The following is a 20,354-nucleotide window of genomic DNA, read 5'->3' on the forward strand; positions in this document are numbered from 1 at the left end:
TCATGATCTAACATAAGATGATTAAAAACAAATTCTAAAAGCTACAATTTAGAGATCATCTACTATGTACCAAGTACTTTACATGCATATGTCTTGAATGCGCAATCCATACATTATGGATAAGGCTTGGACTTAGAAAGGCTGAGTAACTCATGCACACTAACACCAGGAACGACGAAGCTACGCTTCACACCACATCTCTTTTATTCTAATGCACTGCCTCTAGATTGATTTATTCAAGAAATATTATCTATCAGGCATTTTGATGTTATTGAGCAAGAAGAGAGAAATGAAACATTTTAGCGTATAAAATTAATAACCAACACTTAAAAAATAGTTCCAGGAACTGTTCTAAGAGTTACCATGTATTTGCTCATCTAATTCTCTCATTAACCCACTGTTATTGTCATCACAATTTTACATGCAAGGAAACAAAGATGCTAAGCATTTTGGCCAAAACACAAAGTGAATAAGTATCAGAGATTTAGAATACTAGTCTGGAATCCTTAGCCAGTACTTTATGCATTCTTGCATATATGGGTGACGATACATGGGTCAGAGTCTGGGAATCAGGTATCACAGAATATTTTCTGGGATTTCATATGAATACACCACCCTATACCTACAGTGTCTGGTAGGTGCCTGAGCTTGCTGGTACTTCCTGGGGGCTCAGAGCTCTCGCACCTCTTTAACAGGAACCAAACTGGAGTGAACTTAGGTCAGTGGTTCTCAAATTTAGCTGTAATCACTTGACGGGTTTTAAAAAATACTGATGACTGGATCCTATGGCCCCAAATTCTGATTTAGTTAAGTCAAAGGCATGGCTTGGCATCAGGATTTTAAAAACATCATCTCAAGCATTTTAATGAGCAGTCAAGTTTGAGAACCACTGACCTAGATCAGCAATTCTCAGTGAGGTCCTCAGACCCCAGGAAGTTCTCTGCAGGGGCTCCATGACATACAAACTACTTTCATAATAATACTGAAACATTAGTTTGTTCCTTATCTACTGTGTTGACATTTGTTATGATGGTACAAAAACAATGGTGGGTAAATGCCCTGGTGTCTTAGTATGAATCAAGACAGTGGCACCCAATTTTATAGAGATGCAATTTCACTGCCACACACTCATATTTAAAAAAATCAGTTTCACTTAAGAATATTTTCAGTGAAGCAGTAGAAAGTATTAATTTTGTTAAATCTTAAGGATGCATTATTTTAATACTCTGGGTAATGAAATGGAACATATGCATAAAGTACTTCTGCATATTGAAGTAGAATGCTTATGAGTGCTTGTCTTGAAAAAGAGCATTTGTGTAATTATTTGAGTTGCAAGCTAAACTAGACCTTTTTTTTTTTTTTTGGTGGAACAGCATTTTTTACTTCAAAGTATGACTAGTAGGCAAATCATGGTAATTTAGACTTGGGTATTTGGTAGACATTTCCTCAAAAATGGACAAAGAAAGAATTTACCTTCAAGGAAAACAATGGACAATTTTGTTTGTTTGCTGCCAGTGATAAAATTTCAGCTTTTACATGAAAATTAAAATTGTGGAAAGCTTGCACCAGCTGCTGTGAGCTATGCTGCTACTTTGCACTTAAAGACTTTTCTGAAAGGGTAAGGGGGGGTATTTAAAAAGTAATTTTTTTGACAGTGGATAATGAAATGTAGTGAACATTTAGAAGATTGGCATAACTCAGTGAATCAACATCTTCCAAAATGATCAATACATGATATTAAAAAAATCATGCAAGTACAAAAGACTCATTCAATGTGCACGATAAACCAATAGATTTTTATAGAATGGAGCATATATGTGATATGTTTTTAGAGTCCACACTGCAATTAACCTACAGCTATAGGAAACCACCTTTGAGTTTGGTATAGTATCAGAGAAGATTATCTATAGTTCTCTGGAAAGACTATTGAAATATTACTCAATTTTTCAAGCTATATAACTATGTAAGATAGGTTTTCTTCCTATCTTTCAACCACAGCAATAAATCCTAAGAAACTAAATATAGAAGCAGATTGAGAATCTAGATGTCTTCTTTTATGTCAGATATTAAAGAGATTTGCAAAAATGTAACATAATATTACTTTTCTCAGTACTTTTTTTGTTTGAGGTAATATAGCTATTTTTCATAAAATTGTTAGCATGTAATACATCTAATTACTATTTTAAGTGAATATTTTTAAATGATCAGTTTTAGTGTCTAACATAGTAAATGCCAATATGTAACCAACATAAACAAACTTCCTTTGGGGCACCCAAAAAATTTTAAGACAGCAAAGGGGCCCTGAGACTCAAAGTTTGTGAATTGCTGACCTAGATGATTCTGTCTTCTCAAGTGTTAATTTTTCCCATGACCTATGACTCCCATCCAGAATTGATTCTGGGTTGCCTACTGGATTAACTCTAAGCATCCATGTGGTGTCCTTGATCCAGTGACAGCCTCAAACATTCCTTGATGTACAACCCCTTAACCCCTTACCTTTCTGCCTGCTGACAGGTAGGGAAATAACTCTTCTTCTCATGTCCTGTGGAGATTGTTTTTAGGTGAGATGTCTCTAGGTGGCTGCTTGGTCACCCAGGAACAGGGTTCTTCCAGCTCTCTCCTCCCCAGGATGCCTGGGCATTTCCTAGAAGAGTGAATCGAAGTAGGTTCAAGAACAGCCTCACACTGCTTCTAGAAACACGGCTGCTTTTCCTCTCAGCCATGTTTGCTGACTAAGGTCTTCCTGCCTGGGATTACCCATTCTGAGGTGCACTGTTTCTTCCTGAAAGTTGGATTCTTCTGGTTAATTCCCCAAATCTATTACATATGTGTATATATAAGCCTAAGCCTTTATTATGGGCAGGGCTTGTGCTATTTTTACCAGTGGGGTTCCTTGTGATGAGGATGCACATCAGTGGAGTGAGTCTCTCAATCGGCACACGCTGACATCACTGAGCCTGGGCTGTGACTTACCTGGACGCCTGTAACCTTACTGAATACTTTCACACCTAGAGTATTACTCAACAGAGGTGTTGACAACAACTTGCTTCAGGTGCCACTCTGCATGTGATATGGGATCAGAAGCTAGCTCTACATTTGGTCCCTGCTTATTCTACTATAAGCCTGAAAAGAGAACACTTACTTGGATGCTGTGGGCTCCTTTATCTCTGACCTACTGCTCCCTGTATTATGCTCTGGGGTAAGGAGTCCTGGAAGAATCATCGATTTCATAATTTCCATCTTTGGAAGCTCCTCTGGTTTACTGCCTCAAATGGGACCACACACTTCTTTTCTGCTTTGTTAGCTTCCTCCCCAAGGACCACTGGAGACAGACACTAGGAAAGACACCACCAGAACCTTCTTGGAGGCATGGTAGTGCCCACCCATGCTTTATTTTCTGTTCTTTAATCTAAGCACTCCTTTCTCCAATTCTGCTTTACTTAAATGCTCTATTTGGTATTTTAAGCTAAATACTTTCAGAAGAAAGATACTTTCCATATGTGGTTCACAAATAAATGAGTAACCCATCGGCAGAAGCTTTGTGGTCAATAAATACAGTGGCCTTGCTTCCTAGCTTCAGGGTCAGCTACAATATTCTGTGAGAATTGCAGCATAAACTCTGGCTTCTCATAATCATGTGAAATTCAGTGTTCACCAATTCTTTTGTGTTCCCAAACTCCCCGTGGCCTAACTCATGGCAGCTTATCTGAGTCAGGAGGCATCTTATAATATAAGAAAGCTAAAATTCTATATAACTAAGTGAGAATCACAGTCACAAGAATGTTGCTGGTCTGCTTTTATGGTAGCGTTGATGATTATAAAATTCATTTTTAGAGGCAGCGTTGATGATTATAAAATTCATTTTTAGAGTTTGATCTCCTAGGTGGGGTTACCATCACCCACTTTCTTGTAATTCAGAAGCTAATTCTTAGCATTTTCTCTAGGTCATAAGTTCTGACCAATTTTTATTTTGGTCCCATCTTTATTGGACAAGGTCTGTCACATCAAAATGGGTTAGACTGCCCCTTACTCCAGTTCAGAATCCAACCTCCATGACCATCCGTGTGTTTACTGGTTGCCAGAGCTCATGCTAATTCTATGCCTCTCGTGCCCATGTTCCTTGGCCTTGTCTACATTAGAAGTGCTCGAGCTTTGCATTACCAAATCCCTCTGTGTATTGTTTAGGAAAATGCTAGCCACTGTAATAATAAACTCCAAAATTATAGTAACTTACAATAAATTATATTTCTCACTCTCCTAAGTCCCATGCAATTCTCTACCATATGGTGGTGATTCAAGGAGCCAGGCTCCTCCCAACATGTGGCTCCTCCCTTCTTCAGAGTCCCAGCATTCTTGGGGTGTAGCCCCAGACTGTGAAAGAGAGGATGGAGAAGGCACGTGTGCTTCTTGACTGTCTTGGTCCAGAAGCAATGTGCATTCTTTCCACACACATTCCATTGGGGAGAACTGTTCATACGGCCCACCAGGATGCAAGGGGAGCAAGGGAAGGTAGTTACCGGCTGGGCACCCATTCCCCACGTAATAATGCTATAGTATGTAAGGGGGAACATGATTTTTTTTATTGTAGTAAAATATACATATTATAAAAGTCACCACTTTAACCAGTTTTCAGTGTACAATTCAATGGCATTAAGCAACCATCCCTGCCACCCATCTTCAGAACCTTCTCATCATCCGAAACTGAAACTCTGCACCCATTAAACAATTCCCCATTCTCCCCTCCCCCAGACCCTGGAGACCACCGTTCTGCTTTCTGTGTTTATGAATTTGATGACTTTAGGCACCTCATACCAGTAGAATCATGCGAAATTTTCCTTTTGTGTCTGGCTTATTTTACTTAGCATGTTTTCAAGGTTCATGCATGTTGTAGCATGTGTCAGACTTTCATTCCTTTTTAAGGCTGAATAATATTCCATTGTATGTCTACACCACATTTCATTCATCCACTCATCTAACAATTGACATTTGGGTTACTTTCATCTTTTGGCTGTTGTTCTTGATGGTACTAGGAACATGGATATACAAATATCTCTTGCAGTACTTACTTTCAATTCTTTTGGGTATATACCCAGAGGGAGAATTGCTGGATCATACGTAATTCTATTTTTAAATTTTTGAGGAACTGGCATATTGCTTTCCATAGCAGCTATACCTTTTTCCATTGGGAAGTACAAGTGTTAATGAACAGTTAACTACCTCTGTGACTCTCATGTTCATTACCTCTGTGAATTTATGCAATTAATTGACCTCCATGAGTCTCATTTTCCTCAGTTAGAAAATAACGCTAATACCACTTCACAGGGTTATTGTGGGATTAAAGAAAATAGTGTATGAGAAGCCCTTTGCATGTGGCTGGCACCTTATGTGTGATTAATGTACAGTATTTCTTTTCTTTCTCATCTTGTACACTTAATCTCACCACATCTTACTTTTCCCCCATTCAATTCCCTCAGAACTTTCATTGGCAAGAGTTAGCTACTCATGGATTGACAGATTATCCAGTCCAACCAGACCAAGTCTGGGACACGTGCTTTCAGAGGAAGCAAGAATACTCAGTGGTTGAGAGTTTCTGTGGCTGGCTTGTGGGGAGAAGATTCTTAAACAGGAAGCCTGCAGCTGCACCCCTCAGTTTGCACTAGGAGATGCCATCCCTGCTAAATTAGGGCTGGGTCTTTGGGGAAAAAACTAGTCAACAACTCAGTGACTACATCATCCTTCTTAAGCTTCCCCACTTTACTTTTCATTAGCATTGCTTCTCCTGCTTAAATCATTTCCAAAATTCACATCTCCTTTTGTTTCTTACTATTTCAGACTGGCCAGGCTGATTTAAACAATAAGAGTCACGCAGGATACCCATCTCAAAGGCCAACTCACCAGTCCACGGGAATGTCAAAGTCAGACCAAATGGTGGTGCCCTCAGACAAAAATCAGTCCTGATCTCCCTTCACTCTGTTCTGTCCCATGCCTTCACACCGGCCTGTGGGGGCCTTCAAGGCTCTGCCTCTGTTGGAGCCAGAGACAAGGCCACTCTGTTCCTCCCACTCATTGGTGTCCGAATTTTGATTTGGGCCCTGCCGCCACCCTTTGTTAACTCAGGAAGTGATCGGGGACACTGACTTTCCCTCCAGGCACCAACTTCTTCACTTGCAAATTTATAGAGGTAACTTAGATCGGGAACTGAATTACATGATCTTGCAGGCTTCCCCGAACTCCAAAGAGTCTCTGAGTCTTTGCTTTCCTTGGCAATTTGAGGTGCTGCGTGATGTCTTCCACACCTTTTTATCAAAGCTAAGAAGACATTTACCAGCAGGGAGACATTTTTTTTCACACACAAATGTACTTGTGATCAAAATGTTTGAGGATTATTGTGTTCTTCCATGGCAATACACAATCAAACACCAGATGCTCAGCATTCAAGACTACAGAGGCAGCTGAACAGTTTGATCTCTTTCATCTGATAAACTGATAACGAAGAGGCTGACACAGCTACCTTACTTCGGCTCAGCCTTGGCTCCCCTCAGACAGGCTGCGTTGGAAGTGTGCCTGGAGCCATCACTGAACTTGGCAAGGACAGCAACCACACTCTTGGGGTGGGGAAGTCTGAGTGATGGGGATGGCAGTGACATGAGCCGTACTCAGCTACAACACCGTAGGCACCGAAGCACTAACAATAAAAGCCAAAAGAACAAGAACAAATGGGAATGGATGATTCCAGAGAGGTCTATGGGAAACTGTCAGAAGTTTTCTCCAATGCTTTTAAGTGGAATTATAAAGTAAGATTAGAACTATTTCACAGAAGGCAAAAATGAGACTTTGCAACAATGCCATTATTTGTTGTTTACAACAATAGGATTCCAAGAGGAATGCTGTAAAAGCATCTTTGTGAATCGGAATAAAGAAAACCTCACTAAGGTGGAGTTTAGAGGCCAGAAGTGGGAGAGCTCTCTCGAACCTACCACTCACCATCAATGGCAGACCCCAAGAGGAAGAGACTACCTTGCACGCTCTTGCATTCCCACAGGAAGAAGCTATACTTCACTGCCCCAGCAGAAGGAAGAAAGAGTTTCTTCTTACAATACTAGCCCAGCCCGTGAAAGACTGTCACAGCTCAGCCAATGAAAACCCACTACATTTCAAACTCCCAGTTTCCTCCAATCGACCTTTTGTTTCTAACAGCCCCTTCCAACTCCCCTTTTCACTATAAAATAGCACTCCTCTCCTCTGTTCTCCAGACTAGCCTGCATGTCCCAAATTACAAGTCTCTGTTATTCCTGAATAAGCCCGTTTTTGCTGGTAAAATAACTGACAGTTTTATTTTTAAAGTTGCCCCCATCTATACGGAAAATGTATTTCTTCTGCCACAAAAATGCCATAGGGAGGAGCATTTTAATATGGACGTAATACATTATTTGTAAACACAACCATGTTTCTTGATATTTTTAACAAACAAATACCTTGTTATTTGTATCTAAATATCTCTACTATTTATTGCTAATCTCACCTGGATTCTGTCAAGAGTTAGAAAAATGGGCGTCCTCTGATGTGTCATGTCAACATCGGCCAGACTTTTGTGTTACTCTCCCTCATTTCTTTCAGGTCCTCTCATCTCCATGGTGTCCAGTTCTGAGGCTTGTTCCAGTTCCTGTATCAACAGACAGAATGGTTTCTTATATTTGTTCACACTCGTGTCCTACTGACTTCATGCTCTCCACCTCCAGGGGCTCTTGCATTTGAAAAGAGAACGGTGTTAGTGGCCACAATGCCTAAACTATAGAAATAAGCCTCAAATCAAGGAATTTCAGGCATAATGGCACCTGGCTTATTGAGAGAGATGTTTGAGGTCAGAAGAAGCCTCTAGTCACAGCACTCGGGTGACTACTCATGCTGCTTACAATTCAAGCATTTTGCACTGTACCCACAGCATTATCTTTTCTATTAAGCTTTATTATTCCCGTGAGCTGGGTTTGAGGCTACATTAGGTCGATATAAATCTCAGCTGGTGGTTGTGGATTCATGCTCTAATGAATGAGATCTGGTATAATTTGTCTGGAAATATGACTGTGAACTCCCTCCATCGGCTTCCATTTTCCTGCTCATCGGCTTTGGGAGATGATTTTGCAGTCTGTTTTAATCAGTTTAGGTAAGCTCTCAGCACTGAGCAACCATTGCCAGCAAAGTCTCTGCCCAGCAGCGACAGGATCCTGTAGCCCACAGAGAGATGAGTGAGGGAGGTCTGACTCCACTTATTTGAAAAAATAACTTTTCCAATACACAAAACTGCCATAATTCTACCACGCCAGGAACCAGTGGCAAAAATTAATGACGAGTCACCTCTCAGCTTTTATTCCTGTTGGCATTTTCCTGAACACTGGCAGTCCCATAACAATTGTTTTGAACTGACAAGAGGGGGACCATGAGGATGCCCTGGACTTCTGAAAGGGGTAGGAAAATCTAATGTGGGCTGGGTAAGTCACAGGGCTATCTCCAGGTGAATTACTTCTGGGGCCCGGGCTGGGGTGGTGGGCTGGGATGGGGTAAGAAGAACGTGGCAGAGTTGAACTCAGCTCAGGGGGGTTGGCTTTCCCCCTGAGCCAGTCCTTTGGGCAATTAACTGGTGCCCCCAGCCAGCCACAGTCAGATTTCTAGTACTCCATGCCTCAGTGTCTCATCCTGAGACGAGGCTTTCTCTTAAGATGAATAAAGTTGAAAGAGAAGTACTCTAGGAGCGTGGAGGGTCTGCACACTGGATGCCAGAGCCAAGAAGATGGCAGCCAACACGGCTGTCTCTGTCCTCAAGTCTTGTTATTCTTTCCTAGTTTCTGTCCTCTTTAGTCAGATTTAGATCCTGAGTTTTCTTTAAACTGGGATTAGTGTAACACAGTGTTCTTTGAAAGTCTCACTAAATAAAAGACACTCTGAAGCATCTCTTGATGTTTAATAGATGTCAAATAATGGTAGTATGCTGTTATTAAAAATGTTTGGTTTCCTGAAGTGACTCAGAATTCACTTGTTTTTCTTTCTGCACAGAGACATCGATTTGGCGGTACAATGGCACCCCAGAAAGATATGGAGTGGTGAATAATTTAATAATTGCACAAAAACATTTTGCACTTTGACAAAGCACATAAAAACCTTTCAGTTTAAATAAACTTTAGCTTATAGTCATTTTTTCCCCATTTTTTTCTTATAATCTCAAAGGTCAGAAAGAAAAATAAAATTCTTTGAACAGCGTATAAAAAGTAGAGTTTTATTAAAAGCAGTCCTAATCATAGGGCGCCGGGTGGCTCAGTCAGTTAAGTGTCCAATCCTTGATTTTGACTCAGGTCATGATCTCAAGGTCATGAGACCGAGCCCCACATCAGTGCTGAGCGTGGAGCTGCTTAAGCTTCTCTCTCTCTCTGCTATTCCCACCACCTCTAAACAAAACAAAACAAAACAAAGCAAAACAAAAAACAGTCCTAATTAATTGTATATATCTGATCCATTTACTCCACAGAACAAAAGCTGGAAGCTTTTTACCTGTAGTCGATGAACTCTGAATTTTATTTAGGGCTATTCTTATAAGCTGTGGTCCTGCCACTATCAGGTGTTAATATTTAGAGTGATGCCTGGTAAAAAAAAAACTTCCATAATCGGTTATCTGAACCAAATGAAGTTATCTCTATAAGGAAGGGTATTATGGGTTGAACCTGAAAAAGACATATGATTTTATGATTTCACATAATTCTGCATTCTGAACATGCATACTAGTTAATTTAAAAGATCTAAGATTTGTCTCACTTTCTTCGAAAGCCACTTGAAGTATTGAGAAAAGCTCAGGATGCATGCCAGTGGATCCAGATTTGAGTCTTGGCACTACGATTTACTCACTTCATAAACAAGAACAGGTTTTGTATTCTGTCACTTGAGATGGAATCAGCTTATTGTGTTCTCTTATCTGTCAGGGTTACCGTGATGTTCAAAGAAGATAACGTGATATTCTTTGCAAATTGCAATGGCTTTGTACAGGCTAGATTTTATTTATCAATGGTATAAGTCTAAGGAAACAATAGGCTGATGGTAGAAATGAAAAACATAAGGAAGGAGGGAAAATGAAATACATTTTTGAGTAGCCACTATGTATTGGGCATTTTAGAATTTTTCAGCACATGTAGTTCTTCCAATCTTGAGAATAAAATGATAAGCAATCCCTCAATTTCCAAATCAGAGTTAATGTAACTTGCTTAAGATCATATAGCTAGTACACACTGAAGTTTACAGTGCTCCCATTTATAATCTGTCTTTCCAGACAGAACATGTTTTTTCTTTCAAATGCAGTTCCCTGATGGAGAGGCTGATACACATATCTATTTACTCATTTGTTTGTTCAATAAACATCTTTTTTTGCATTTTTTTATTTTTTTTTTAAGGTTTTTTTTAAGTTTTTCCCCCCTCCTTTGGTTTTTTTTTTTTTTTTTTTGAGAATTTGGTAGGAAAAATTGCAGTCTAATAGAACAAAACACCCCTGCCTCTAAAGAAATAGTTAATTTTTTGTTGCTTTTAAAAAACTTTTTAAATTATTTTTTTATGATAGGCCTATGCTTTATTCAATAAACTGTCATGCTGCTTAGAATGTAGGTCCCTTGAAGGCAGGGTCTACACAGTGAACATATACTTTAAAACTAGTTTATCCTATAGACTCTTTCAACTTTTCTATCAGGGATTTCATGTTGACTGGTTTGAGCCCATAGGAATAACCCAACTGTACGGCTTCGATTTACCTCTTGTCTGTTCAGTTTATCTGACCTATCCATTTCCTCAGGCCTTTTTTTTTTCTTCTTAAATTCCAGTATAGTTAACACACAGTGTACAACATAGGGATTCATCACTTCCATACATCACCCTGGTGGTCATCACGACAAGTGCACTCCTTCATCCCCATCACCTGTTTCATGCATCCCCCCCCCCCCCCCCTCCTGGTCACCATCAGGATGTTCTCCATAGTTAAGAGTCTGTTTCTCCTCTCTTTTTTCTTTGTTTTATTTCTTAAATTCCACATATGAATGAGATCATATGGTATTTGTCTTTCTCTGACTGACTTATTTCGCTCAGCATCATACTCGCTAGCTCTGTCCATGTCATTGCAAATGTCAAGATTTCATTCTTTTTATGGCTGAGTAATATTCCATTGTATAAACATACCACATCTTCTTTATCTATTCACCTATCGGTGGACACTTCGGTTGCTTCCATAGTTTGGCTATTGTAAATAACTCTGCAATAAACATCTGGGTGCATGTATCCCTCTGAATTAGTACTTTTGTATTTTTTGGGTCAATACCCAGTAGTGTGATTACTGGATGATAGGGTAATTCTATTTTTAACTTTTTGAGGAACCTTCATACTGTTTTCCACAGCGGCCGCACCAGTTTGCACTCCCACTGAATGTGCACCAGGGTTCCTATTTCTCCACATTCTCGTCAACACTTGTTTCTTGTGTTGTTGATTTCAGCCATTCTGACAGGTGTGAGGTGATATTTCATGGTGGTTTTGATTTTTATTTTCCTGACGATGAGTGATGTTGAACATTTTGTGTCTGCTGGCCATCTACATGTCTTCTTTGGAGAAAGATTTTAGAAAGTATTAAGAAAACATTTATCATTCTTTTCTTTCTTCCTTGGAATGCTTGTGGTTCCTCAGTTAACCATGTACTATTATAGCTAAATTTCTTTTATTTGTTTGTGTATTTTTATTGAGATTTAATAGATATATAACATTACATTAGTTTCAGGAATATAACAATGATTCAATATTTGTATCTATTGCAAAATGATGACTATAATAAGCCTAGTTAACATTTGTCACCATGTTCAATAACCATTTATTCTTTGTCAACAAGAAGTCATTGTTTTTGGTTCTGTTGGGGAAACAGAAATGAATAAAATGCAATCCTGTGCTTATGGAGTTAAAAATCCATGGTCTACAGTCGATTCTTGGTATTCCTTGCTGATGGTAGGGGGAACGATAATTGAAAACACTGGGAAACAGATGCTCTGCAAGTGGATTGTCAGACCAAGGATGAAATTCTCTAAGTCGCTGCCATTTCTAGTTAATTAAGAGCCAAGCAGAAGACTTTGTTTTTTGGTTGAAGATAGAACAAGAATTGTCATACTCTCTTTTCTTGGTAACTGGAGTCACAAGGCTGTGTTCAAATCCTAGCTACACTTACCAATTGTATATACTTGGAAGGTTACTTCTCCAAGCTACAACTTTCTTATCTGTACAATGCACTTTTAACTGTAAAATTGGAATAAACCTACACTCCCAAAGTTGTTAAGAAGATTAAATGAGTGCCTGTGTGTGTGTGTGTGTGTGTGTGTGTTTACATGGTGTATAATGTATGTTAAGCACTTAACACAATGCCTACTTGGCAAGCAGTTCTCAAAGGATCACTATTATTAAAATTAATTTGAGGACTCAGGATTTAAGGACACATAAGTCATTATTCTGAATGTCAGTTTTGATTGCAAAGGACAGCTGACCAAGATAGCCTACTTACTTACTGATTGGGCTGAGTCTAGGAATCTCTTAGGTTTATTTACACTTGATTATCTTACTAATTTGAAACTAAATTCCTGATAACAGTTTTTTAATTTATGTTGTTCTTATGAATGAGTGTGGCAGAAAAAATGTCTAGCTAATTAAGGGTTTGAATTACTTGATTTCCAGAAAATTATATTTTGTTGACTTTGCCCTTAAAATACTCACTTTTTTTCCTGACAAGTTCCCTTTAATTATGGTTGTTACATTTATGGAATGCTTACATTGCATCAGACACTGTCCTAAGTGATTCTCATGAATTAACTTATTCTTCTAAAACCAGTGTGGTGGTGGGTACTGCTATTGGGCATCTCGTTGGTATGAGCTGCTGATGCCTACAGTAACATAAACCACAAGAAACAACAAACACTAAGTGAGGCTATCATTTTAGAACTGTGGGACCCATTTTCTAGATAAGGACATGGAGGCACAGTAATGTTAACTAACCTGCCCAAGCAGGTAAGTGTGAGCACAAGAAGCCTGGCTCCAAACATCTAGAGCGCATGCCTCTCATAAAACCAATTAATTCTATGTTTTTATGTACATAATGAAATCAACACTTGTCTCAATGAGGAAGCATCAGGTGTTTGGTGACTGGTAAGCCCCCAGGGCTTGTGGCAAACCAAATCTTTTCCTTGGTGCATCACGGTGAAGCAAGAAGGTAACTGGACAGAGAATTAGGGGCCAGAAGCTCTCACTTAGGGCCTGATGTCAGGTTGCTGGGTGACCGAAAAAAATGACTCACCAATTCTTGTCGTCATTCAGACAAGATGATCTCAAGGGACTCTCCTAGTTCTAAAAGTCAGTGGGGTTTAAGTCTGGGAATTCTAAAGTTAGGCAAAATTTCCTGTATTAGAACCATTGTTGATTAAAGTGATTATTATAGATGGCCACTGATAAAAGAGCTTATCTCAGGTGGAAAAGGGGCCCCATGACGGTTTTTGTTTTGTTTTGTGTTTTCCCCTTCCTAGTCGGGCTGAGATCATTCCACTGGGTTAGTAAGCTATTCCCTTAGAAAGCAAAGAGCTGGGTCAGGATGTGGCACAGGACGGACACATTCTGACAGTGTTGGAGTAAAGGTGGGAAAAAAAGGAGCGGGGACTTAGAGCACTGTCTGGGAGGGTGTCGAGGATGGGGGCACTGTGAGGGACAAGCAGGTGTCCAGGGGTTGGTGGTGAGAAAGCTGGGGACTCTCTCCTTTGTATATATTCTGAGAACACTGTTATGTGGAGCTTTTCTTCCTCCAGTGACCAACTGTCTAGGAGCTGACGCATCACTTAAGTTGGCCAATCAGAATACTTTCTTGATTTTTTTTTTTTTTAATGACTAAAGGAGAGAACATCTACCTCTCTGGTGGTAAGATGTGAGGCATGGGACCTGCCAGCGAGCTTATTCTCCAATTTGTGGAGGAAGTGAATTTGAGAGACTAACCCTGATCTGAAAAGAGAAGCACATCCTGGTAACATTGATGTGTCTGATTCCATTTATTCCAGAAGCCAAGCTCACACTTTTTCCCCCCTAATGTAAGCATTTGTTGGACTCTTCAGGAAAAACAAAAACAAAAACAACCCTCCGTTTGTCTAAGCTAGCTTAAGTTGGGTTTCTATAACAGGAAAAAGGAAGTAACAAGAATAACTCAATTCACTAATAATTGAATTCAAATCAATTAGACTCTGAACCCAGAATTCATGAACTACCTAAAGAAGCATGTAAAATTTTATGGGTTGTTGCATTTTTCTGTTGTAGAGATGCATGGCTTCCCTCAGTTTCTCCAAGAGGGGTGTGAACCAAAAAAAAGGATACGGACAATTGTGCCAGGGAGTGTATGGGCAGGGGTGAGATCATTTCTGCAGAAATTCAATAAACAGCCATTGAATGAATTCAGTACACATCAAGTAAGTGCCTGCTGGGCTTCAGATATGGCACTAGGTTCATGAAGGACACCAGATGAATGGCATGGCCTCATGCAGAGCACATCTTGTGGGCAAAAGACACAGCCAAAGTGAAACGGAGTGGAGTAATTTTTGTAACAGAGGCCCACAGTGTGAGCCTCTATGGGAAGTAGGAGCTAATGGCTGTTTCCTGCTATGGGATTGGGAATGCTGGGCAAAGTGGTTTGCATGTGTGTGAGGCTCCAAAGGCCGGGCATGGCATTGTTCACCTGTGTAGCATAGTGGATGGGAACTCAGATTCTGTTATCAGCCAAGTGGGTTCAAGTCCTCCTCAGTTGACTTACTCGCTGTGGGACTTGGGACCTGGCATGGCTGAGCCTGAATTTTCCCATTTATAAAAGTGAAATGCTAACAGTATCTACCTCACAGGGTAGAAGGAGGGTCACAACAAGTTAGTACAGAGTCAGGGCTCAATAAAGGTGGCCAGTGTGGTGGTGGTTGTTCAACAGGGGGATAGAGCAGAGTCCAGGCAGAGAGGGAAGCGAGGACAAGGCAGAGAGGCGGGGGTTGAGTATTACAATTGAGAGCAGCAATGTGCTTCAGATGGCTTTGGAGAGGGAAATCAGAATGCCTTGGTAGACAGGCTCAGGAATTTGGGAGGCAACAGGCGGCCGTCAAAATGTCCTATGTAGGGGAATAACATGATTGGAGTTAGATGTTAGTTAGGATAAAGACCGGCCACAGGGTAGAGGAAGGACAGCCCAGGCGGGACATGGTGGTGACACAGCAGAGGAAGGACAGGGTAGCCCAGTAGTGAAGAGCTTAGGCTTTGGGGTCAGACTGACCTGGTTTCAACTCTTGCCTCTGCCCCTTACTATTCATATCACTTTGGAAAATTTACTCAACTTCTCTAAGACTTATTCCTTCAAAAGATGGTGGGAATAGTACTTACCTTATGGCATTGTTATGAGGCATACATGAGATAATGCATGTTAATGAGTTCATTTTCTGTTTGCCTGGCACACAGAAAAACTCCATTTTTAGTTATTATTATGAAAATCTTGGAGAACAACGAAGACCAGATCTTTCCCGGTCCCCAGCCCACTCGGCAGACAAAGTCTAGAGATAAGGCTCTACCTCCCTTTCTGTCACTATCTTTCCCCACTTAGCAGCACTCCCACTTGGCATTTGTTGTTCTTTGCAGTTTATGTTAGTCTGTGTCTTGAAAGGTCCACAGCAAAAGGATGCCCAACCTTGGCTGAGATATGACCCAGACACGGTCATCATCACACCAACGCCTGCTTCCTCTTGAGCCCATGCTCTGAGTAGCACTCAGTAGTCTCCAAGAACAAAAGCTTAAATACTTGGGCTTGTTGCTTAAAATGGGTAAAATCTCTGTGATATTTGTAATGTAATTCCAAGACAGGGAAAAAGCATTTCGAATGGAAAGTGAATTGTAGGCTAAAAAAAAGAGAACTCGTTTTTTCCTTTTTTGAAATCCAGGCTAGTAATGAATGATTCTCATTTGAAAACACTGAAGAAGAATTAGGAAGAAAAAAAGTGTTTCTAAAGGAGGTATTTCAGACTGTGGGCTGGTATATATGCCAGGTCATTCATTCTATCGTTTGCTAACTTTGTTCTACTGATTTTTTTTTCTGAAGCTTTCCTTCAGTTGCACTCTTCTTTCAGTTTCATCTTTGAAATTAATAAAAAGCCCCGTCTCCCCACACAATCTGCTCCCCTTAAGTGCTTTGGGCATTAAAAAACCTGGGTTAACATCCCAGAAAGAATAGACACACATGGCAATTGTCTAATGGTTACAGATTTCTTTGCAATTCATGCTGGCGATGATGATGATAAACATTTAGTGGTACTCACTGTATTCCAGGCACTGGTCTCAGAGCTTCCTGTTTTATTAACTCATTTGATCTTAACAACCCTATGGATGAGGTAATGTTGTCACTTTGTTTTGCAGATGAGGAAACGGAGGCACAGGAAGGCTAAACAATTCAGTCAAGGTCACACAGCTAGGAAGATAACGGAGTTAGGATTTCAAACCAGACAACCTGTCAACTCTCTATCTTTAACCACAGTTTTTTGATGACCAAACCCGTTTTCATTCTTGTGATTTTATGTTGCTAGCATGTTACCTTATCACCTAAATTAAGATTAACGATCACCTCTGTAATAGTTTCATTAAAATTTCACAAGATAGGAAGACAAACTGGCATGACATATAAACACTGCAGAATATTTCCATTCCCTAAAATTACCTCAGTCCGTGCCACGGAGAGGCCAAGGCCCTTCATGACAGTGATGGATGCTGTCTTCGTATTCCTGGCCTTTCAAGTTCCTTTCACTTCTAGGTGATTTCTTCCTTTCCTCATGGCTCCTCAAATTCTTTCTTTGTATTTTCTCACCTGTTTCTTTTCATTCTCTCAATGTGTCTGCCTATTGCTATCATGCTGTATCACAAGTTAACCTTCTTCCTAGAAAAGAAGCAACAAATTTACCTCTTCAGGGATCACTCTTCTATCCCTGGGAGTGTGTGTCAAATACATCAATAATATTTAGACCGATCGTGACACCAATTTTGATGTGTGGGTTCTTTCTCCACAGCAAGCAATTCTTCGTCCTACAGTTCAACTCAGTTTTGACACTATTCATCTGGAGATAGCATCAGATCCTAAAGGTTGAGGGCCCGATCCCATAAGACCGTTCCCATTTCAGATACCAGTCCCAAATCTAACGGACAGCCTAAATCAGAGCTTCTCACAACCCCCTTCTTGGGTTTGATGAATTGTCTAGAGCAGCTCCCAGGATTCAGGAAACCCGTTTATTCACTAGATTACCAGTTTATTACAAAGGATATTAAAGGATATGAATCAATAGTCAGATGAAGAGATACATAGGACAAGTCCTGAGCACAAGAGCTTCTGTCTCTGACGACTTTGGGGCCCTGCACAGAGGTACATGTATGCACTCTGGTTCACCAAGCTGGAAGCTCACTGGACCCAGTCCTTTTGTGTTTTTATGGAGGCTTCATTACACAGGCCTTACTGATTAAATCATTGGCCACTGGTGATTGAATTCCATCTCCAGCTCCTCTCCACTCCCTGGAGATCCTGGGTGGTGGGAAGGAGGAGATGAAAGCTCCAAACCCCCAATCACTGGTTGGTTCTCCTGGCAACTAGTCCCCAACCTTTGGTTAGGCTTTCCAAAGGTCACCTCATTAATATAACAAAAGACACTTTCTCATTCTCACCACTTAAGAAATACCAAGGGTTCCAGGAACTGGGATGAAGACCAAACATAAATTTACTATAAATTACATACACGTCTATTATTTTTTGCTATATGCTATATAGTGTGTGTGTCTGAATATGAAACTATTAGTGGAAATTTTCTTAAAAAGAAAAAAAGAGGGGGAGCTTTTTCTTTTTGCATTGCCTTTAGATTCTTCTAACCTCTTAATTTTTTTTTTTTTTAAATTAAAAAGAATCAGTCGCATGTATTCATTTGCTAGGGCTGCCATAACAAAGTACCACAGACTGGGGGGCTTAAACAACAAAAATGTGTTTCTTCACAGTTCTGGAGGCTGGAAGTCAGAGATGAAGGTGTTACCAGGGTTGATTTTGTTGGATGCCATGAGCCTCACCTTCTAGATGGCTGTCTTCTCGCCCTGTTTCCACATCATTTTCCCTCTGTGTCCAAATTTCCTCTTCTTATAGGGACACCAGTCATATTGGATTAGGTCTTACCCTAATGACCTCATTTTACCTTAATTATCTCTGTAAAAGCCCTGTCTCCAAGTATGGTCACATTCTGAGATATGGGGCATTAGGACTTCAACATATGACGTTTTTTAGAAAGGACATAATTCAGTGTGTAACACCATACAAAATAAAGATGGTCCATCAGTTGATTTATTTCTATCTTAAAAATAAGCATTCTTACAGGAAGGTCTTTCTTTCACGTCACTGGCTAAAGAAATATCACAAGTGTAGATCATGCTGTGTTTCTGGAAATCATCAGGAGGTCCCCAGAATGTCTGACGGTCGATTTTTTTCTTCTCAATAAAGACAGTGCTATAAATTGGGGATTGGATTTCTGACAGAATATTTTTGGTACTAAATTCTTCCTCCATTTTCTCCAACTGGTATATGGTCCAGTTTTGATTTTTACCTTTTCTATATCTTCACTTGCTTTCTAACCCTTTCTTTTGTGCTTTCTGATTTTTTTTGGATTGTAGGGACCAAGGGCTGGCTGTCCCAAGAGGAGTCAGTTTGGCATAAAGATTATTTTGAGTTAAAAGCAATCAAGACCCAGCAGATTCAGGAAAAGCTCTTTACCTTCCTGCCCCGCCTCCCACAACTGCCTAAAAAGAATTTAGATAGAGGACCTGCTCCAGGAAGAGAGCTATCACCATGGGTAACTACAGTATAATATGAATTAAGAGGGGTAAACTGGGAGGAATTCAGCAGTCTGTTCGTTAAAATTCCTTTCCAAGCCCCATTGTTTCTGAATGGCCCAGAAAATATTTGTTTACCAAACATTTACTCTTTTTCATCTTCCTGAAAATTACAGACCTCTAGCCCCTTCTCCTTAGCTCAGGATTATAAATATACCTCATTTTGCTTGAATGTCTTTGGAATTTCCATATCTGTGTGGACTCCTTGTGTGCACAAAATTAAATTTGATTTTTCTCCTGTTAATCTGTCTCCTATCCATTTGATTCTTAGTCCGGCTAGAAGGACCTTGAAAGGGACAGGAATTCTTGCTTCCTGACAGAATTGCAATGATATCCCAGTACTTTCTACTGAATGACCCTTTCCACATTTGTTTAATAGTGATAATGACCTTCTCACAGGGTTGTGGAGGGTCACATGAAATTAACTACTGGAAAGTCTTGTTCCTAACTGAACATACATTTTGCTCCCCACTTAAACTGTGAACTTCTAAGGAACAGGAAATGCATTCAATTCCCAGTAGATAAAACTAGGCACTAAAATAAAAGTTTGTTGGATAAACATATCAATTCTATGATCAAGTACGTTATACTCTATTGTAAATTATAAAATAATCTAGTTTGAGCAAGATGCAAGATCCAAGGAGGAATATAAATCTGGGAGTAGGCTGAAGGAATGACTTTGGAAGTGGAGGGTTGTAACAACAAAATTATCAGATACAGAGCTGGGTCATTCAAAAAAATGTGTTCCCAGTAGATCTGTGACAGAACAGTGGGTATTATGGGTTGAATTGTGTCTCCCCTCCACCACCACCAAAAAAAAAAAAAATCAAATGTTAAAATCCTAACCCCCAATACCTCAGAATGTGACTATTTAGAAATAAGGTCACTGCAGATACAATTAGTTAAGAGGAGATCACACCGAAGTAGGGTAGGCCTCTAATCCCATATGACTGGTCTGCTTATCAAAAGGGGAAATTTGGACACAGAAGCAAGCATAGTAGGAGAATGCCATGTGAACATTAAGGCAGAGATCAGGGTGATACCTCAGCAAGCCAAGGAATGCCAAAGATTGCTGGCAGATCACCACAAGCTAGGAGAACAGATTCTCCCTCAGAGTCTTCAAAAGGAATTAATCCTGCCAACACCTTGCTCTTGGACTTCTGGCCTCCTGAACTGAGGCAATAGATTTCTGTCTTTAAGCCACTCATTCTGTGGCACGTTGCTGCAGCAGACCCAGGAAATGCATACCATGGGGCTGGCAGCGTGGGAGGCCAACTGGATAGGGTCCAAGTCTAGGGTCCCCCATCCTAAGGATCAGGATTAGGGGATGAAAGATAAACCACGATATCTGAAAATAATGTAGGAATGAGAGTCTCGTGGCTTGATGCATA

The sequence above is a fragment of the Neomonachus schauinslandi genome, chromosome 11 (genome assembly GCF_002201575.2).
Source record: "Neomonachus schauinslandi chromosome 11, ASM220157v2, whole genome shotgun sequence".
Classification (NCBI taxonomy): Eukaryota; Metazoa; Chordata; class Mammalia; order Carnivora; family Phocidae; genus Neomonachus; species Neomonachus schauinslandi.